This window comes from Anastrepha ludens, chromosome 2 (genome assembly GCF_028408465.1).
Source record: "Anastrepha ludens isolate Willacy chromosome 2, idAnaLude1.1, whole genome shotgun sequence".
NCBI classification, from domain to species: Eukaryota; Metazoa; Arthropoda; class Insecta; order Diptera; family Tephritidae; genus Anastrepha; species Anastrepha ludens.
The window spans coordinates 112726982-112750539 of NC_071498.1; the positions used below are offsets into that span (position 1 = coordinate 112726982).

At 36.3% G+C, this 23558-nt stretch overlaps 1 protein-coding gene across 7 annotated transcripts in view; it reads right to left on the bottom strand.

Moving 5' to 3' along the window:
- Positions 1–23558, bottom strand: part of LOC128855109 (elongation of very long chain fatty acids protein AAEL008004) — a 137327-nt gene that overhangs the window by 81236 nt on the left and 32533 nt on the right. The window contains exon 2 of one of the 7 annotated variants that reach the window (XM_054089741.1): positions 9927–9974. The exons of 5 other annotated variants lie outside the window; for them this stretch is intronic. The gene's annotated coding sequence lies outside the window, so the exon portion shown is untranslated. Of the gene's footprint in view, positions 1–9926; positions 9975–23537; positions 23557–23558 lie in introns of those variants that run through there. One more of the 7 variants, XM_054089743.1, reaches the window with a different exon arrangement.

Sequence of the window (23558 nt, forward strand, 5' to 3'; positions counted from 1 at the left end):
AAGCTCTACCATATTCAGCATTTACGCTGGCTGGTCCACTTGTTGCGTGTGGATGCAGAAGCTCCAGCAAAGAAGGTGTTCAGATGGCAAGTTGGAGGACAACGACGTGGGGTAAGAACGCTATCATCGCTTGTGTGTAACAAATTGGAAGAGGCGCGCGCAAGGTAGGGACGCCTAGCGAGATTTGTTGCAGTCGGCCCTAATCCGGTAACGGGTTGTGATGCTTGATCAGGCTATATAAGTAAGTAAGTAAGTAATTCATCGCGCTTCTATTATTATTAAACAAATTTTCGATTTTCCAAAAATTGTGTGGATGAGTCGCTTTGTATTCACACACAAAAAAATTTGGTTGCAGATAAGTCAAAAATTTAAGGGTAAAAAGCTTCCTAAAAATGTTTAATTTTTTTTTATTGTATATTAATTATTTTGAAATTAATGCCATGCACAGGTGAGAGATGAGTCAACGTTATGTTTACTATAAAAAAAATAATTTTGGTGGTAATTGCAGTAAGGCCATATTGAATATAAGGCCTCGATATACATGCGGGGGTGGTTTAAGTTAAGGTCAGCACCTAAAAATGCATGAACAAACATGCATATGCACATATGTACATTTGAATTTATATCCCAACAAAGGAATAGTACACCTGTCCTTTTATTGTGGCTGTAATTTGAGTCTGCTGCTTGTAGTGCCTTTTTATAACTTCCACCACCAAACCCAATAACGAGCAAAATATTGATCAAAAGGGCTGATGAAAACGCAGTAACACTAGTAAACAAATATTTACCGAAAAAGTGGTATCTTGTTAAGTTTCAAGTGACTACAAAATACCGCTAATTGGCAGTTTTATTTGTTGGCGGTGCTAAGCTTTTCCTACCATAAAAAATTCGGGCACGAACTTTTGTATGGTAGGAAAGGTGGGACAATTAAGTGAAAAAAAAAATGAAAAAAAATTGTCAAAATCGAAAGTATTTTGTAGTTACATGAAATTTGTATTTCGTGATACTTAAATTCAATGGGCTATAAAATTGCATACTCAGAAAAATTTTAGAAATTAAAAAAATTTCGGTTTAAAAAGTTGAACGTTTTGATGGAACTTTGAAACATTTTGAAGAATTTTGGAAGATTTTTTATGAAATAAGAAATTTTACGTTATATCGTTTTTGTAGTAGAATGAACTGTATTAAAATAAAACAAATAGTGGTGAGTTTATAATTTTGCGACTTGGTGTATCGGAGAAGAAATCGTAGGGGTACGAACTAATAATATATATGTAGTTAAGACACGTAATAACGCCGGAATCGGAAAGAAGATTAAAAAAATGTTATTAATATATTCTATAAAAGGACCAATTTTAATTTTTGTTACATTTACTTTTATTAATTTTAATTTTTGTTACATTTACTTTTATTAATTTTTTATCGTTTCTCTGATTGCAATAACCGCAAAATATCCCAGAAAACAGATTTTTTGCCTATAATTGCCTGTATTGGCCTATATTTTCCTACATCTTGAAAATGCTTTGTTTTGGGATAAATCAATGAAACTCATTTTCGTGTTCAGCGACCCCAAAGTTAGTCTGAAGCACCCTTTTTCTGAACGCAGTACTTTTTTCATGTAAAGCAGTGTAATTAACAATCACGCCAACACGCCCATACTTAAAGTGAAAAGTATAGTTCAGGCGGTAGCTCGGACTCTATACATATATTGCATAACACGCTTTTCTATTACGTTTATTACTGCCATATACATTCGCCTGTCCACAGACTATGTAAGTATATAAACATAAAATCCTAGGTACACTGCCCTGGTGCGTGTCATTTTGGTAACAAAATACTGTTATTATGGCTTAGAGCGGAAATGTGTCAGCAAATTGGGTGGGCGCTTGGGCTCTGCTCTAAAGAAGCCACATTTTACATTGTAAGCAGCTGGCAGCTAGCAGTGAGGGTGGTTTTATTTATTTACTTTTGTTTCTTTTTGTTCTTGTAGCATAAATTCTTACTTAGAAATAATTGCTTATTGTTAGCCAAAGTGCCAATGAAGGGTGAGCAACTATGGCGCTTTCGGTTTATGGAAAAGTTGGATGTGTAGCTGCAATTGCTGTTGGATTGTAGGGAAAATTATTGAAAACGAAAAATTGATTACAACAATAATGAAAGGACATTCGCTGTTGACAATTTGACTTGGCTTTAATTTAAAGGAATATTTTAACCTGAAATTAATTTGAAAAAAGTATACGAAAGCTAAAACTGAAATTTCATATTTTCGGTGCACGTTGCAACTTCAAGTAAACTGTTTTTATCTTTTGTTTACTTGATAGTAGATAGTGGATGCCCATTTTCCAAGAGGTTGGAGTGATTTTGTTTGCAACTTTTTTGTTGATAGTCAAGCTGCGTTCAAGGCACTGGCCTCAACGCGCATCAATTCAAGATGCGTTAAAGTATTCAGGAGGTCCCTCTCGCTTATTCAACAACACAACACCATACTTTGTTGGGTTACCGGTCACTCTGGAGTGAAAGAGCTGATTGGTGTGCAAGGAAAGGCTTTGAGCTTGCCCTTCAGCAAGTGGTTGAGGACATAAGCATTCCTCTAAACGAATTGTACACTGCGATCGATTTGAGCGTAACCGCGAAAACCAATGGAAGATGGAATCTGACTAATAACTGCCGGGTCTCCAAGCGTTCCTGCCAAAACTGAATCTTGAAAGGGCAAAATGGCTGCTTGGATTCAACAGATTAATTACCCTCTCCTCATGAGCATTATAACGGGTCACTGCACTATTAGCACCCTAGCCAGTAGAGTGCGTGTCCTAACAATGACTTCTGCAGGAGTTGTGGAGATTAAGAAGAAATTTAGTCGGTAAAACAACTACTCTCCTCAAAGAAGTCGTGCCAAATATTTTGGCGATTATTTCTTTGAAGGCCTGGGAAATTTGCAAAATGTCTCACTGGAGGGACTAGTTAGCTTCCTAGAAAGATCTATGTGGTTTAAGCAACTTACTTGGGGGATGGGAATCAAATGCAGGTATTGCAATGGGCTTTAGGGTCAGCGAGTATCTTGTCTTAGCCAAGCTAGCTGGTTAATCTAACCTAGTGCAGCTTGTACTAATGTGTGAACTACTATATTTCTCATTAAATTGTCTTGAATTTTATGAAAGGGACGGATATCAATATTTTAATTTTAAGCGAGTTGTAGGTGCTTTTATGCTTTACTAAGTACTAAAATTCGAATTTTTGCATTTATTGGTGGATGTGGGTAGTACAGCAGTTTGCTAATCTTCAATACCCACTTAACTTGGTTTCCAAGAGCAGTAGACATATACAGTCAGTCAAAAAATTTTGGACACAGTGTTTTTTAAGATTCTCAGCCTTTTTTATCGTAAACTTTCTTCCCCAATTTCGTATGAGAATATATATCGAAGTTCCAAACTTTATCCAAAAATCATGAAAACAGTTAGCCCCTAAGTCTATATGATTTTTGTTTTATTTTCTCCCGAATGTTGGAGATGCCTTCTTACATTTACAGTGGGATCTTAAAGTGTGATACATTGATGTTTTTCTAAAAGACACAATAAACCGCTACTTTTCGTAAAAAATTTTTTTTTTTTTAATTGACCTACAAAATTACTTAAAACTCAGCGGTGGTTTGTTTTTTCAAGACCATCAGCAAAAAATTAAGAAAAACAAAAATTAAAAAAAATATTGAAAACCAATCTGTAACTTCAAACGTGCCCGTTTTTTGGTAAAATACTTAAAACTCAGGGGTATGTAGTGCTTTTTTTTGGTCAGGTGGTGTGGTTTAATGGATTTGATTTTGTACAAGACCATCAGCAAAAAACAAAAAAAAAAAAAAACAAAAAAATGATTAAACAAAGATTGTAAAACAAATCAGTAACTTCAAACGTGCACTTTGTTGTACTAGAATTCAATGAGCTATAAAACAGCTAGAAAAAATTTTGTGTAAAAAAATTTGGACATTTTTGGAAAATTTTAATGAATTTTTTTATTGTTGTATAAAGTTCGCAACTTTAAAATTTACTAATGTTTTTAGTATAAACTACATTTTTATACAAAATTATTACAAAAAAAAAACAATCTGAAATGAAAAACTTTGGCAGTATTGTTAAAGGATTTACTATACTAGAACTTTTTTGACACACTGTTTATTTAGCAAATCTCGCATAATCGTGTGCATGTTCAAACATACAGAGGGACGATAGAAAAAAATGTTAAAATCTGAGTAAAAAGTTAGAGATTTTGTCGAAAATGTTAATATTTTTTTAATATATTATTAAGTCTGGAACTTTAAAATATGTTGCCACTACCATAGCATGAAAAATATTATTATCAAAATTACCAAATATATTCTGAAATGAAGAACATGGGAAATATTGTAAAAAAACTCACTGTGCCACTATTTTTTTGACACACTGTATAATTATACCTGCACAAACAGACATATAGGCAGACAAACAGACGTAGCTAAATCGATGCCCTTCGCAAACGTGACTATGTTGCTATGCTATCGTACCTATATCCCTCTCGATTACGTTAGGCTCTTATAAAGAACATTTATGTGGAAAAAGTTATAGTACCCTCGTGCACGAAAGTAAAGCGTGATTATCAGAGATAATAAAGATTTATATTATTATCAACATTTTGTGTATGAAAACTATTCGCCAGACACGGACATAGTGGCAAACTAGATAATTATCAGTAAAAAGGCGAAAGTTATGGAAATTTGAGTGCGTGTGTCAGTGGAATCGGCTCTGTGCTTGTAAAATATTTGCTTTGGACCAAATTTTCCGAGTACAACTGTAGATATAATTTCCATTTTTACTGATGTTAATAATACTAGAATACAGGCATCTTGATAATTGAGGGTTTTAAGAATCCGAAAACCTAAAATCTGGCTAAGTTAGAGAGAGAGAGGTCGAAAGGAAAGGAAGATTAAAACGAGTAAGAAGAGGAGTTTTTAGAGTCTAGTTAAGCAACCGCTTATATTACAAAAGTGGTGAAGCTTCAAAATGCAGTTTGGGTGATTGGGTATATGCATTGCAATTATTATTAATCCTAGCGTAGCTACTGGGTATTTTTTTAGCTAAAGATAAACATAATACTCTTAACTCTATATTTCTTTTGTAATCGAAGATAATGCACACCATCATAGTACATTTTTGTGGCCGGTTCTTCGCGCCGACATTCACGAAGTATCGCTTGTTTTTCTTTAGCTGCATGAGAACTGTCGATATCGATAACTGATGCAGCTGAAAATGCTAAACTGTGTTGACATTTCTGTTCAGTAAAGTTTGGCGAGTCATAATGGATCGCTTAACCCCAGAACAACGCTTCCAAGTTGTGGGAGTTTACTTAAAATATAAATAAATCTTTTCATGAAGTTCATATAACGAAGTATTGAAGAACACGGCGAAATGTCGATTCATTGTCGTTCTCATTTTGTTGGCCTTTGCCCTTTGGCGCGTACTCCGTTTTTGGGTGTTTGGCCGAGCTCCTCCTCCTATTTGTGGTGTACATCTTGATGTTCCATAAATGCAGGGACCTACAGTTTTAAGCCGATTCCGAGCAGCAGGTATTTTTTATGAGGAGCTTTTTCATGGCAGGAACACGCTCGGAGGTTTGTCATTGCCTGCCGAGGGGCGACCGCTATTAGAAACCACTTTCCCTTAATATTGGTGTTTCACCGAGATTCAAACCTACGTTCTCTCTGTGAATTCCGAATGGTAGTCACGCACCAACCCATTCGACTACGGCGGCCGCCAAGGATCTTAGCTTGCGTGCCAAATGACCACCGCAGTTTCGGGTTGATTGGGTTCATTTAGTCATTTAGTAAAAAATTGGATTCATGGAATGAACCAAGGAACTCGTAATCGCGGTGGACATATGACGGATTTTATATTAAAACAAATATATCATGAAATAATTTATTAGACTATAATAAAAAAAGTTCATTCGAACAATATTTCTCAAGCTCTTAAAAAACCCACGATACAACTTGAGTTTAGTTTTAAATGAATTGAAAAATAGCTTTAAAAAGGATTTTTAGTTTGTATGAAATACAAAATTTTCTAAAATGGTTAAATAAGTAAATAAACAAATAAAGAAATAAGTAGGCCTGTTCTTAGTGTTATCTGAATACCGACATGTAAATTAAGGTGGAGTGGTAGATATAGAATTGTTTTAATTTTTTTGTTGTAATGACATATTATTGAAATGCTGAATGCCGAAAATATTCTCATTTTAAGTTCACCCATATTACTACTATTCTCTCACCGGCTCGTTTTCAACGAAAAAAGAAGGGTTTGGAACAAAGGCACAAGGGCTGCTGACATGTAGTCACGATTTAAAATTACATTTTGTAGCTCATACAAACAGCGGACTATGGAAGCAAATAAACAAAATAACAGCCACCACTTTTATCTAGCACTTCTTACTGCATTTTAACAAAACTATAACGTCGAACGTCAACTGATTAAAAACGACTTAATAAAAAATTTAATTTACTTATGTATTTACATTAAATATAATTCTAATTGATTATATTACACAATTAAGACAATTAAAGCAAACACTGTTTTCGCATTTTTACGGATGGCTCCAGGACCAAGCATGGCTCCGGCTCTGGGGTCTACGTGGAATCCAGCAGGACAAAACTGCACTTTGCTCTTGGAATGCATGCATCTGTGTTTCAAGCGGAGGTGTATGTAGTTCGAAAAGCGATGAACTTTGTTGTGGAAAACCGATGGAGAGGCAGATCTATATGTGTCTGCAGCGTCAGCCAAGCTGCGCTTATGGCCTTAGACAGCCCTCCAACCACATCAGGGGTAGTCAAGTCTTGTAAATCCAGGCTGAACTATGTCGGTAGACATAATAGCCTGATGCTAACATGGGTCCCGGGACACGTGGGTATAGCGGGTAACGAGACCTCTGACTTCTTAGCTAAGATGCGCTCTGAGGCCAACTTCTTTGGCCCAGAGCCCGTTTTGTCACTCCCTTCCGCGGTCATCACAGCCACGGTTAGCAAATGGGTAACTACCACCCACAAGCAAGCTTGGCAGACTGAGAGAGGCTGCAGATGGACTAAACTGATGTTACCTGTCATGCCCGATCGACTGTCGGAAACCCTTCTGTCATTAAGCAGAGGGGAGTGCAGACGGATGGTTGGACTGATGACGGGCCATTTTCTGTGGGCGAAGCACATGGAAAGGTTGGGCATCTCAGACAGTGTACTCTGCCCAGCTTGTGAAGAGGAGGATGAGACGGCGGACCACTTCCTGTGTGTCTGCCCCGCCTTCGCTCGAATCAGGTTTGAGGTCTTTGGCACTGATGTGTTAAGAAGCGACCATCTTGGCTCCTTGGCACCACAAGATCTACTCAGGTTTCTTCGGAGATCGGGTAGATTTAAAGAAAATTAAAAGGGAGTCCAAGTGTAGTACAATGGACTTAATTCATGTCTGAGGGCTGCACTTGCAAGTTGTCCCGATAACAAAAAAAAAGACAATTAAGAGTAGAGATTATTGCCCTGAAAATTTTAATTTTTTGGCGTTTTTTATCGAAATATTCATATTTATTCAACGACTCTCGGCAATCGTAACTCTATTTTATTTTTGTAATTTCTTTGCCTTTTTTATTGTTTTTGTTTTTATTAAAGTATCAGCATGGTAAGCAGCATGTTGAGCTGATCCCACCTGTGAGACTTCTATTGCGTTCAAGACGATATATTAATTTACGCCTTTGATTCTTAATAAAAAAAAATTAACTTTTTCATCTGATCGAAGTCGCTAGCATTTGCACTACTAGACATATCGTAGTCAATTTCCAAACTCAAAGCGGTGTTCACCGGCCACTGGGTGATTGGAGAAGCTTGGACTTCGGTACAACCCCCATTGCAGATGTTGTGGGGATCCGGCAGAGAGAGAGAGGGAGAGAGAGAGAAACTGTTGAATACTTTTTTTGCAAATGTCCGAGTCGAGCGGCTGGCGCTTGAGGTTCCTTAAGGTGCTTTTTGGGGATAGCCTGACGCAGTTTTCCAGCCTAGATACTTTTTTCTATCCTCCACTACATCAACAGCTCTGGGTGGCTGTAGATGGTTTATCTTCTTTCAAGTTTTGAAAATTTTTGGTATAATGACATCAAAACGGTTCACTAGTGCAACTTGTAGTGTTCCTGTGGTGCTCTCGCCATCTAACTTATCTACCTACCTAGACCTACTTAAGAGGAAGTTATATAAGGGACTGTTATTTTCGAAGCTGAGTGGTCAAGATATACTCGAAAACTGCAAAGGAAATGCAAGGAAAACCTTTTGAGAAATGTGGCATTAAACAAAAAATGATTGTCTTTTGTAAGCTAATCATAAATTAATCATCCCGAAATTAGGCTTCCCACTAAGTATAACTAATTACATGCATACATATGCAAATATGTGCACACATGCATATATTGTACTGTGAAGTTTGCGTACGTGCAATACTTTTTGGGGCCGCCCAAAGTACGAATAGCCAGCATCACGTGTTATTACTCCATACACCATGCGTCAAAATAGTTACTAAGACTTTATCTATTCAAGTACGTATTCAGACATTGCTACAGTGGATTTTGTCATTGGCATAATAATAAGATTAGGCTCTCTCTAGCCAAAAAAAAGGTATCTGCGTGCTCAGTTAAGCTGTGGTGCTGAGTCTGTAGCGTCAGATTACAAAAAGCACCTAAACAAAACATATTTTTGTTTAAGTTGTGTGGCTGAGATGCGTAGCGACGATGACATAAGATTGCGGTATTCATAATGCATACGTACTTCATATGTGTAAATGAAACGTACAGTAATGTGCAAAATTTAAGCGATTTTTTCGGCTGAGTCATATCGAGTTGCCAATTTTTTCAAATATGTAAAATATGTTTAAACGATTATTAAATGAAAAACTATAGAAATTGCTTTTTTTGTATTTGTTATTATACGATCTAAGATATATTTTTACTACAATAAATGCCGACAAACGTTGTTATTCAACATTAACACGCATCCCTTTGTCCACAACGTCGCTTTATTTTACCGAAAAAATGTGAATCAAAATGAATATATTTTTTTTTTATTTTTTATTTCTTCAATGTATCTTGATTTGTTTGCTATAAATATGTAAAAAAAATTCTTCTCTTATTTTTCGATTTTTATTATATAAAGTTGATTTTTCGAAGTTGAGTCAAATTAACATTTTTGCCGGGAACCGACTGAGCCTTGGCAGCGATGCAATAGAGAATGGCTTATGTGAATTCCACAAATAAAAATTCCAATGAATTTATACCAAGAAATTTTATTTGGGACTTGCATGCAATATCCATATAGAAAACGTAAGGTTAGGCTAAGTTTAGGTGGCTGTTCTAGAAGGCCTGAATGAGTAGTTTGCCGATATGTAATAGGCCTCTTCTTTTCGCTAAGCGTTAGCAAGAGGCGAATAGATGAAAAAACTGTTGAAAATTAATATATCTTGACAACGCTGAAATATATACGAGTAGAGCTGTTTAAAATTACATTTGCTTGTAAAATAGTTAGTTATACCAGTTTTATGAGGCATAACCATACACGCTAGTGGCGAATCTTGCTCGATAATTTTGTTGTTACTTTCGCATGCAAGTTTTTCGTCAAGTTAGTCGAGTAGAGAGATAGCGAGCAGAGAAGAGGTCTAATATAAAATAGGAGAAATAAAGTTAAAAGAGAGAGAGAGTGAGAGAGATAGAGGGAGAAAGATGGTGGAACGTTAACAACTGAAGCTCTAATTGCCGATAAAGAAAGTCTTCCAGTCAAATTCAAGTAAGGAACTCTAAAATTTAAAATCTCTAGTTAAACATTGCCACCAGTTATGAGTAAAAAAATGGAAGAATATTTTAATAAATAAATTATGCTATGGACTTACGGTAAGCTATGGTTTAAGATTTATACGTCATGTTTTAAGAATATTTACCTGAAAAGAAAAAAATATGGATATTATTAGAGCTTGTACGAGTAAGAGTAAAATACATATTTTGTAAATGCATAGATATTTTTCTTCAATTTATAATTATAATTAAAAAAAAAATATGTTTCCAGCCGCCATTTTGAAATAGAAGTAAATTAAACGTGGCCAAGCATATTGAAATTGTTTTTAACCGCCGGTCTGCCTATCTGTTTGTCGGCGACTGTCGAAGATAACACCCGCTAACAGGCCGCTGTACCGCAATGAGTTTGTGAGTGACTACCTTTCGGCAGGGCCTGGCTTCAAAATCCACCCTGATATGAAATACCAAATGATTAAAAATATTTTTTTTAATAGCAGTCGTAACTCGGCAGGCAATAACAAACCTCCGCGCTTATTTCTGTTACTCATGAAAACCTATTTGCCGGAGATGTCATAAAACTGTAGGCCTGTTCGCAAGTCGCACACCAGAAATTGGAGGAGGAGCAGAACCAAGCATTTAACGAAGGTTTTTCGCACCAATTTTTATATTGACTGCGTTTTTGTTTCAAATTTAATTTTAATAATTTTTTATTTATAAAAATAAATATAGTTTATTCTCCAATAAAATCCATATGAATCCCAATTTTAAATATAAAGAAATCGTCATAAAATTGTAACAATTATTAAACAATTTTTTAGAAAATTTACGAGTATGCAGTTTTATAAGCCATTGAATTTTGATATATATTTCATAATAGCAAGTTTCAATTTAATAAAGAGTAGGTTTCAAGCGGCTCAAAAATCACGTTGATTTTTCATAATTATTTGGTTGACGGTGTTGGGTATTTTTTTTCGCATAATAAAATGTAGAACAGATCTATAACAAATAGATTCCAATCTTAAAGAACCTCTAAAAGAACCTCTAAAGGAAAAAAGCGACATAGGCTGCTAAAATATTTATGAACTTTACAGTTCAGGAAAAATCGGCGAAATTTTTTTCTTGTTATAGGTCCTGAAAGAATAAATGAAATAATATAAAAAATTATAGCAAAACCGAAACATCAGTAGTTACGACTTTGCTAAGAAAGTAGTATTTGATCGCCAAATAATTTCGAAGCATTTTAAGAGAGTTGCATGCGAAAAGAAGCTGCACGTACAAAACTCTGCTGAGACGGAACGCATTTAAGCAATTTTTAAGCCGCGCTGATAAAAGGTGGATCGCAAACAATAGCAATTGTCAGAAATTTCAATTAAGTTCACTCAGAAGTGAATTACGAAACCAGCCCGAATGCACCAAAAACATGGTGAACTGGAGCGAACTGAAGCTTCTCAAATGAAAGCAATAACGAAGAGTTTAGGTAGGAAGAAAATGCTGAGTGTTTTAAGGACTTGGAAGCGAATAGAAAACTTGATTTGTATTAATCCCGAATATCAACAATATTTCAGCTTCAAATCAGAATTCATCAACAGGGAGAATGTAGTGTTCCATCATGGCGATACCAGATCTCGGAAATGATGCGCCTGAAAGAGATTGCTTAGAAAGTTTTTCAATATTCGCCATGCATTTTAAAAATGTGATTTGTTTCGAGCTCTGCAGAACTATCTTAATGAAGGAACCTTGACAGCGAACTGAGGCCGGAACCAGTTTTCCAAGTCACTGGAGGTAGTGGTTACTTTTTGTAAAGTGTAGTTATTGAACTCAATGAAACTGAGAGGAAACCTATATGCAAAAATTGCCATGAGTTGACGAAGTTGTGTTCTGAAAAAAACAAAAAAATCAAAACAAATAGGACGTATAAAGCCCTCAGTTGGGACTCCATACCCGGAAAGTGCCTTACAAATGCTGTGCGTAGTCGTTAAGTTAAGCTTACGTCTAGAGTCATTACATATACTACTAGATATTAGGTTCTTAAGATTCGGCCGTGCGTAAATTGTAAGCAGGGAGAGAATTGAGTTTGCCATATCTCCGATTTTATAATTCTTAAAAATATATAAGTAAAGAATTTATTTTTCAAAATAATTTGTGTCATTATGGGAGGCGAACAGTTAAACTGATGTAATACAAGGTACAAAAACAAATTGCTACAAATGTCTTAAGTTAAGTTAAGTCTAAACTAATTGATCCTTTAAAGGGATGATGATCTCTAGATACCTAAGATATTTAGCCAAACTATACTTACATTGTATTTATAGTTATATCGAATAGGTCTACGGTGAACGATGACCAAGATTGGGCAATTTAATTAATTTTAATTTTAACTAATTTTTCACTAGTAGGGTTTCAGTAATTAAGGGTTTCATTATCACTAAATCTTCAGTTTTTCGGTGTTTCGGCACTATGTCCTACCCTGATGCGCATCAAACAACATCATGAACGGGGAACCCATCCTTAGGCAAATCAAAATGCAGGTCACACATTGAGAAAATCACCAGATAGCGTTTAGAGAATGGCTCTGGACTGGAACCCGCAAGGGAGCAGAGGTCGTGGTCAACCAAAAGACACTTGGAAAAGGTCGATGCTGCACGAACTAGCAGATGCCGACATCTCAAGGGACGGTGCAAAAACAACAGCACGAAACCGTGTACGATGGAAGAGTCTAGTCGAGTCCCAATGCTCCCGAGAGGAGTGAACACGGAAAAAAAACGGAATGCCCTACCCTGATGAGGACACAGCGAGGTATATCCCGATACTGCACAAAAAGTGAACGCATTCGCGTCTTAGCAACGCCGTCAATGTTGGCAGGCACAAATTTGGAACCGCAGTGAAACATACTTTGAATTTGCTTAGGTTAGAGAGAGAAAGTGGGGTGACAAAGTTAGCGAGAGTCCCTATTACTTGAGCTTACGGATGAACTCTTTTTTTGTTGTGGTTTTACCTAAGAATTAGACTGATTTTTAAACTTTTTTTATTTATTTATAGTGTTGCTCTTCCATGCTGTGAAAATTGTGCTATATTGTACTCAATCCTGTATAAAGTCATGTTTTTTGCCTCTTGAGTGAGAAAATTTGCTTCCTGTGGTTTTATTCATGCCACACAGAATCGAATATAGAATTTCTCCCCCGATTATACTTATTTTAGAATCGAACACACCTTAAGAGACGAGCAAGCTGGTTTTCGCCTTCACCGAAGCTGTCTGGACCAAGCCACTACACTTCGAATTATAGTAGGACAATCAGTAGAATGGCGCTCCCAGCTCTGCATGCTGTTCGTAGACTTTATGAAGGCGTTCGACACTATCAAATGAGAGGCAATATGGCTGGCAATAACTAAAAAGGGAGTTCCCGCCAAGATAATTCGCCTCATCAAAGCCCTCTACGAGAACTCCGAACTGACAGTGCTTCACAAAGGCGATATCAGCGATTTATTCACTACCAACTCAGGCGTAAGGCAAGGCTGTCCCTGTCGCCCCTTCTCTTCGCCATCGTACTTGATGACGCCATGAGCCAACTGACCCTGAACAAAACAGGCATCGTATGGAGTTTCGCCAGACATCTTGAGGACCTGGACTTCGCCGATGACATCTGCCTCCTCTTTCACAAACTCACCGACATGCAAGCGAAGGTGGCCAAGTAGTCGCGCTGGCACGCACTGTCGGGCTATAGGTCAACATGGCCAAAACCAAGGCTATGAGAGTTAACCTAAATAACGCAAGGCAGATATTGGATGCCCGGTGTAGTTCGTAGAAAGCTTCTGCTACCTCGGCTGCACCATCACAGCAGATGGTGGATGGAAGATGTTAACTGCAGGCCAAACAAAGCAAGGGCGGCAGTCGGGCGAATCCATACGGTATGGGGGAGTTCGCAAATCTCCAGGCGCACTAAACCGCGAATATTCGTCTCATGCCTATTGTTGTACGGAAGCGAAACATGTCTGATTTTTGTAAAAAGTACCTCATAAGGAAAAGAGCTCAATGTGATGCACCAAATATTTCATAAGCAAGATATTGGGTAGTCGAAAAAGTCTTTTCGTATTTTGTCAATAGATGTCGTTGGAGTCATCTATCTCCAGTGCTACCAATCACATTGTATCATATCATATGGTGTTAGAAAGGTGACATTTTAATCTTCATTTAACCAAAAAAAAAATTAAATTCGTAGAAGTTGAAAAAAAGTTATAGCTGTTCAAAAATGAGTGAAAATAATGAAGAAATTCGCTATATTTTGAAATTTTTGTATAAAAAAGGGAAGAATGCCACGCAAGCCACCAATGAAATTTGTGAAATTTACGGAGACGATGCTGTATCAGTTCGTGTAGCACAACAATGGTTCGCTCGCTTTCGTTCTGGAAATTTCGATGTGAAAGATGCACCTCGCTCCGGTCGACCTATCGTTGAAAAAGTGGATGAAATTATGGAAAAGATTGACCAGGACAATAATGTGCGAAAAAAAACATGGTGCAAGGGTGGTGAAGCTCAACAAATGGTCGCAAAGTCAGGATTGACGCCTCGAAAGGTTATGCTGTGTGTTTGGTGGGATTGGAAAGGAATCATCCACTATTAGCTGCTCCAGCCTGCTCGAACGATTGGTTCTACACTTTACTGTCGACAACTGATGAGATTGAAGCAAGCAATCGAAAAAAAATGGCCAGAACTGATCAGCAGAAAGGGCGTCGTCTTCCATCAGGACAACACTAGGCCACACACATCTTTGATGACTCGGCAAAAACTGTGAGAGCTTGGTTGAGAAGTTTTGAAGCATCCACCATATTGCCCTGACCTTGCACCATCGGACTACCATTTGTTTCGGTCAATGCAGAACTCCCTTAATGCAGTAAAGTTGGCTTCAAAAGAGAGCCTGTGAAAATTACTTGTCGCAGTTTTTCGCCGAGAAACCACAAAAGTTTTATACTGATAGAATAATGTCTCTAGAAGAAAAATGGCAAAAGGTGGCGACCAAAATGGTACAATACATATTTGGTTTAATAAAGTTCATTAGAAATATAAAAAAAATGAGTTGAAGTTTGATTAGAAATACGAAAAGACTTTTTCGACTACCCAATATGCAGCAAAGGATTGAGGGGTTTGAGAATAATCACTTGCAGTTTGACATTTTTGGGATAATGAAGGTTAAGATACATACATAGATATAGTATATTGTATATGACGCACTTGAGCGCGTGAATTATGCTGAAGTAAGCACACAAATGATAATCGCATTAAAGTGAGGGTTATAAATATTCTACACATTTGAAATTATGTACAACGCATATTTTAAATAATAAATAGTTGTAAAACGGTCATAAAACTATCTGTCTCAAATGGGTGGGGAAGTGGCGACACGTAAATTTTGTATCAACCCACTTGTTGACAGCTCGAACGTGTAGTAAATAAAAATTTAAAGAAATAAATCAATTGTGGTGATAAAACAAAAGTTATGGGAGTGGAACTCGGTGATTTATTTGTAGATTAAGATTATGCCCCTGTTGGAAAATCCTACACTTCGAAACTCTTTCTAGATTTCTAAATGCTATATTAGATTCCAAAAAATGAAAAAAAATAGCAAGCGCATTTTTTCCATAGTTGCACATTAGTGCGTGCATTTTGACTGGGTTAACAAGCTAGCAAATATCACTGTACGACGAAAAACGAAAAATTGCAATCACTTTTATGAGGATCTAGCACAAGAAGTGGTATAAAAGCGAAGAGAAATATTATGAGAGAAATTTCACGAATTCTTGTAAACCCACAACTTCTTGCTTTTTTTTGTTTTTTGTTTTAATAAAAGTGGAGCTTTCTAAAGGTATAGGTGACTCGAAAATTTAGAAAGTGAAAATAAAAAAAAATTATTTTTTTATGCAAGCCCATGCAAGCCTCCCATTTAGCCCATGCAAGAGCCTACTTGTGCGAAACACCAAATTCGTCCTTTGTGATACCATATAGCGGAGCATTTAAGATGAGAAATTATTCAACATAATCTCCCTCACATTTAATACGTTTTCTCCAAAAATCCTCCAATAATTATATGATAAACAATCTCTGTAAGCAGCACTGCCAGTAATGTCATACTTTCAAAGATTTCTGGATTTGCTGCTTTTCTTCGAGGTCCGCGACTTGCTTCGTCTTCAACGATATACGACCACTTTTGGATTCTAAAGGCCATTGAAGGGCAGTTTCAAATCATGGAGCGTATTCCTTAAACATTTTTAACACTTTATTTGAATTTCTGTTGCTAATTAACCTTCCAAAACCAATGATTTTTAATGCGGCAGGATGATCGATCTTCCAATTGTAAAAAAAAATACACTGACACGCCAATTTCAATTGGGTTGTAGACAAAGAATGAATTGACAGATCGAAATATAATTTATGTGTGTGTTCAAATTGAAAATTACATATAAAGTTTGGTACCTTCACTGGTTAATATATCTCCCCATGTCCTCTTCAATACTTCTCAACCAACCTGTACACAATCATCGCCCTTTTTGTTGATTATAGTGAAAATTATTTGCGGTTTTCTAATTTTTTTTTCATTATTTTAACTTTGAATAGAAGTATTTTTACGATGTTAATCGAATTGGAAATGTTTTAAAATATTATTCTAATTTTAAATTTTGGATGGAGTTTAATTAAAATTGGCAGGGTTGAGTGAATTTTAATAAGAGTGTTGTTTGAAAAGTGCGTGCACGGTCAGACAGATGGCATCACTGGCGCGAATCGAGATTATGTTTAGTTAGTGGCGTTTCTTGTGAGATCATACACCAAGATTCAGCCAGATCGATCTATTTTTGTTTTTGTGTTTGGCATTTGTGGTCGCAAAATTAATGGAAAGAGGGTTCCAACTCGTTTCACATCCTCCCTACGCTCCAGACTTGGCTTCCTCGGACTCATCGGAAAACTATTTGTTCCCCAAATGGAAGAAATGGCTGGTGGGAAAAGCTTTTGCAGAAACTTGCAGAAGGAAATGGTAATTTTTCAGATTTGGTGCGCACATAGCATTTCATCCTATTTGAAAATTTTCGAAATTAAAGAAAACTCAAGTTCGCTTTCCATAACACAATAGCAAGCTAGTTCAAACTTGGTATTGCAAAAAAAAAAAAAAGAATACGCCCGAACTGAGACTTATCTAAACTTTTTTCATACATATGTATGCAATTTACATAAAGAGCAATGGGTCCGGTCTAGAACGCTGCAGAGCCGCAAGGTGTTTTGTGACAAGTCCGAACAGAAAACTGTCAAACTTTCTGCTAAAACTTGGAAGGAAGGACGTTCGGTTGCTGGTCATTATTATTACAGGGGGCAACCGATGGAATCAGCATATGACCACCATTGGAATCATCGAGGACCCGGTATGCCTGTCATGCTTGGAGGAGGCGGATAGCACTGAGCACTTTCTCTATGAATATCCTGCCTTTGCTTGAGCACGGCTACGAGTTTTCGGTTCCGATGTCGTGGAATGAGTAATATTCGTTCCCTTAAACTGGAGGATATTTACAGATTTGCCAATTCTCACAGGACTAACTACCTTCATCTCCGTCTCTATTCTTTCCTATCTCTTTCTTTGAAACTTTTCTCCTTTCCTGCTTGACTAACTACCCTCTTTCCAAAGCTCAAAATACAATGGGCTTTTTAACCTGAGTGTTTTAGGAGCTACCAAATACCTTGGTGCGCCTCTTGAGCTAGTAAAAAACAAACAAAAAAAAAAGCTTTCCTCACTTCCACACAATTTTGGTCGTCTTTCAACTGATAGAAAAATAGTCACTGGAAGTTTCTTCACCACTTCAGAATTTTCACATATTTTTTAGGCAAGCCGCCGTAGCTGAATGGGTTGGTGTATGACTACCACACAGGAGTGCACAAGTTCGAAGCCTCGTGAAACACCAAATGTCTAAGTTGTTTGTAATAGCCGTCGCTTCTCTGCGGGCAATTTCAAAACTCCGAGAGTTTTCTGCCATCTTTCTATATATAAAAGAAAGTCATGTTAGTTACACTATTTATAACTCGAGAACGGCTTAACCGATTTGGCTGAAAATTGGTGGAGAGGTAGCTTAGAACCAGGAGACGGACATAGGATACTTTTTATCCCATTCGAACGCGTTTCCGTGAAGTCACTATAAAATGTGGTATAACAAAAACGCACCTGATATGGAATCACAAAACGCAAATGACGACTTTGTGCTTCTCAATCACAAGAGCAAAGCGAGGCAGCTCGTGAAACGGCTCTGTTGGTAATGCGAAATCGTCGAGCGAATAACAGAGATCAACAAGTAGATAATTTTCGATGCACAAGAAGAGAATTATCAAGTACTGATTTGAATCGAGCAGCGTTTGGATATGATTGCAACACTGATTACTGCATTGGGCCAGCGTTTGCATTGGGCCAATGAACGTTGTTTGCGAGTATTGTGGCGCATTGAAGTTTTCTGGAGAAAACTGGATTGTGCTGCCTTAGTGGAAGAGTGAAATTGCCATTATTGACTTTTTTGGATCGAATCTATGGCGCTATGTAAAGAAACTACAGCTGACAACAAACATGAGAGTTGCATTACTTAATGATACATTTACTGAAGATTTCTCTGAGCAATTACTGACGATCGGTAATGATCGAGTACCTGTCGACGAATCGAGCGGATTGATTTCATTTCCTCAGAATTTCTGTAACTTTGTCTCATCGAAAGACGAACTTATCACAAACATCATTAATAACTACAAAAATAATGAATGATTGAGTGAGCGAGCAATTTTAGCGGCTAAGAATAAAGATGTTGATGACCTAAACTACATAATTCAAAATGATATCATTGGAACAATGCATTCATTCAAATCCATTGACTGTGTAACAAATGAAGATGAAGCCACCTTCATCCAACTGAATTTTTAAACTCCTTGGATGTGCCTGGCTTACCACTGTACAATTTACGCCTAAAAGTTGGCTCCGTAGTAATCATAAGCTTCGAAACATAAGCCCACCAAAACTTTGCAACGGTATGCGTTTAGTGGTAAATAAATTGATGAACAATGTGATTTACGCGACGATACTCAAAGGAAAATTCGAAGGTGAAGAAGTTCTCATTCCGAGGATCCCGATGATCCCAACCGATCTTCCGTTTGAGTTTAAAATACTTCAATTTCCGATCCGTCTTGCATTCGCCATGACCATTAACAAATCACAAGGCCAATCCTTGAAAGTTTGTGGTCTGAATCTAGAAAATCAATGTTTCTCAATTATATGCGGCATGTTCATGGGTCGGAAAACCATCTGCGTTGTTTGCTCTTGCACCTGATAATAAAACAAAAAATGTCGTGTATCACAAGGTGCTTAACTGAAGAGTGCAATCTATTAAAGCTTCACTGAAATACTTGATTAATAAAAAAATTAACTTAATATAATAAAATCAAAAATCTGCTTTTTTATTGCCTCTACGGCGGAACAAAGTTCGCCGGGTCAGCTAGTGAGCAATAAAAACCATCTGACGTTCGAAGTCGGCTTAGATCCCTTCATTTGTGGAACAACATCAAGACGCACACCACAAATAGGAGGAGGAGCAAGAGGAGAACGAGCGCGGTCAGTCACCCAATAAAGGTTGTAAGCGCCAAGTATATATGTATATATATTTAACACATGCTGGCTACTCGATTTACACATAAATAGAACATAGATAAGTGGGTATATTAACATGTTTTACGAATTTTTTAAAATGCCTATGTATATGTGCACATATGTATGTGTATGCATAATAACCACGTGTTGTTGTTTCCATGAAAATTTTTACATATCTTTACAGAAGTTTTAATTCTTAATTAATTTTGTAAAAGTTTTAAGTAAATGTATGCGCAAATAAACTAATTTATTTCAATCGAATTTCAACATACATACATACATGCATACATATATTAGAAAGGAGGCTAGTTTCTACTATTAACGGTTATTGAACTTTTAACAAATTATTCATTCTTAGGTGTTGGTAAATAAATACACACAAACAACCGGACTAAGGCAGGCCATTTACAAAATTATGCAGAAAATTAGCAACAGAAGTGAAGAAAAAAAACGCGAAGAAAAAACAAAAACATGCAGAAAAAATTGTGAAAGAAACTGGAAATCAAACGGGATTTTAGAGTTTTGACTCACAAATATTGTCATTTCATATTCAAGAATTATGCATACATAAATATAGTATATGTATATATGTATTTATATGCATATGCGTACTTATATATGTATGTAAGTATCACAATGCGTGTGCTAATTTTTGCCGCCAAAGAAGAATCTTTTGTGAAACTCTATATAGCATTTCGAGATAACTGGGATAATCACCTACATACATACATACATATGTACCTATGTATGGTTAAAAACAAATTTAATAAATATATGTATACTCGTACAGGTAAATTTATTGCGTGCCTAGCTTAGTTTTTTTTATTTCTTAAGATAAGAACTCTACTCACGTCTAATAATTTTGAAAAAAAAAAATTGTTTTTATGCAAATGCTAAGCTGGATGTAAAATTGTCTCACCCTATCAATTTTTAATAATTTTTTATAGACTATAAGGAAAAAATACATATCCTTTATCTTACCACTAAATAAGAGCATATTTTTTCTATTCAAAATTATTTTTTCTATCCAGTAAAAAAATGAGTCAAAATTGTATGAATCATTTTGCGCCACCTTGTGTAATGCTTGTTATCCCAAAATTCCCACCAACATTTATTAGTGGACCGTGTTATTTAAAAATCGTGAAAAAAATACCTTGTAAAAATAGAGTTGGTGAGTTAGAAGGTCTACTGGTTGGTTCTTACCAATTTATGAACCTACTAGAACTTATCAAGAAGAAACTAGTTACAAAATACAAATAAATTTTATGAAAAACATTTTAAATTTGAATACGAAATACTTTAACAAATTTTTATTTAAATTCAAATACAGATTAAAGGACATTTCTTGTGCCATGAATTTCAGATATAGGTTTTAACATATTGCAATGTTAAGAAAAAGCAAAAAACCAGGCACTTACTTAAATGTTTCTTCGCATATTCAAGGCATGCAGTATTCACAGGAGGGTTCATTTGCCATGCGAACAATCTATCAGGTCAGTCCATAAGTTAGTGCGTATTTTACTCATAATTTCACTTTTGTACGATTTTTGCATACAAAAAATTATTCGCGGAATATAACGGAACTATTTATATTTTCTTTGATATATTGTGCGTTCCACAAGTGATTTTAGTCACGGATAGAAGCACGTGTTGTTAAAAAATAAAATGGAATCTTCGAACGCGTAGAAGAGGCATATTTTGTATTTTTTTTATAAAAGTGGTAAAAATGCAACAACTGCTGCTGCAGAAATGAACACTGTTCACGGAGAGGATACCGTGAGTGTAAGAACTACGCAAAAGTGGTTTTCAATATTCCAAAGTGGTAACTTCGACGTGGAGGGAGCCCCGCGCACTGCTCGTCCTGAAGTCTTTAACTCCGACGCCTTGCTCGAACTCGTGGAAGCTGAGCCAAATTTGACAGTCGATATGATAGCTCAGAGGTTAAATTAATTGCATGGAATAGTTCATAGGCACCTGGTTCAGTTGAGAAAGGTTTTAAAGTTGGGAAAATGGGTTCCGCATAGACTTTCCGTTGCCAACCTTCAGCAGAAAAACATCTTTGTGGTCTGATTTGTACCATATTCAAGGAGGCCCCTAAACAACAAATACTAAAATATGGCGACGAAGCTTTTTCAGAAGAATTAGCCATTTTTTTCAAAAGATTCTCGATACGGGTAAGGTTCCCTTAGAATGAAAAGAAAGCATTACAACGCCTATCTTTAAAAAAGGTGACAAAAAGGACCGGGTATAAAATTACTTATATATTAAAGCTATTTACAATAATTTTCGCTGATGAAATTGCATGCGCGGATATAAATGAGGAAAAACAAGGCTTCAGGAAAAACCGATCTACAACTGATGCAATATTTATACTACGACAAATTATCGAAAACTCCATAGAATTTAACTGCCCCGTTAACCTCTGCTTTGTAGACCTTACAAAGGAATTTGACAGAGTACTCCTTAGAGATGTTATAGACGTACTTACGCAAAAATGTGCGGATAACAACATAATATCTGTCATAGAGCACATGCATACTGAGAACAGCACATATATCAAATCGAACAACATCATCAGTTGTAAGCTACCAATTTCAACAGGTATACGACAAGACAATAGTTTAAACCCAATCCTATTCAATGCTATAATGGATGAAATCTTTAATGATGTTAATGACGTAAGACGCAAATTTAATATCTCTAACACTGAGGTAAAAATATTATGCTATGCGGACGATACAGTAATCATGGGGAATTCAGTAAATGATCTTCAACGTTTACTAAATTCTTTTGAAAAATCTTCGCAAAAACACAATATGCAAATATCCACATCAAAGACGAAATCACTAACAATTTCAAAGGATACATTAAGATGCAAATTAGCCGTATATGGTAAAAGAATCGAGCAGGTCATGGAATTTAATTACTTGGGCCCAAAAATAACATCTTCCAAAAATATCGTTGATGAAGTGCGAAATCCATCCGAAAAAGCCGCACGGGTGTCCGGGTGTTCACGTGATATCATATGGAGAAACCAAACAATGAGCTTCAAGAGCAAAGTTCGCTTATATAGGACATGCGTAAGGCCAATTATGACATATGGAATTGAAAGTCGAGCGGATACAATTAAAACAGAGCGAATAATATCCATCGTCGAAATGCAAAGGCTGCGAGCAATAGCTGGCTACACAAGGCGCGATTTCAAACGAAAGGAGGACATACGGGGAGACGTGTGCAAAATCACTGACGTAGTAAAATGGAGCCGCCGCAAGAGAAGAAAAGAATGGAACCAGCATGTAAAGGAGAATGGGAGACGATCGATTGGCAAAGATTGTGATGGAAGGTCAATTTAAAACGCCACGAAACCACGAAAACAAAAAAAAAGAACAATTACATATTGTAAAATTTTTTTCGTTGAAAGAACAGGACACAGTCCTACAATAAAAATGAAAAAGAAATTTATTGTGTATGACACAACTGTTTGGTCTTTCGGTTCGGTCTACACTGCGTATACGCAATTAAACTCTTGCTGCAGTGGCTTTTGGGGTCTGTGATTTGACAAAAACAAACAAGCAAAAAAACACAACAAAAAAAATTCTAAGGATATTCACGATTTAGTGGTATTTTAACTTATTTGAGAGATCAATGATTAGGACTCAGAAAAATGTAGCGCATCGTAGTTCAGCTATGAAAAATTTGTAAAACTATAAAAAATTGCATTCAAATTCTTTTATTACGTAAAATGGAAATTGGGTTCAATGCGTGAAACTCATTCGGGAACACTAAGCTTTATGTTATTTGCAAAACCCATGCAAGGCTGTCTAATAGTTTTTGGATAGGATACTTTTTTGTTTTCACTGTTTGTGGCAGCACAACCAAATTTCACAAAAGAAATATTATTCAAATATGAACAATAGCAATAAGGCGCATGTCTTATAAAAAATATATAAAATAAATAAATAAAATAAAATTAAAAAACAAAAAATAGTTTTTATGCTATAATATAACATTCCTGCTTTGAGAGTATTTTTTACTAATATACTTATCACTCACCAAAATGAATTTCAATTTGTG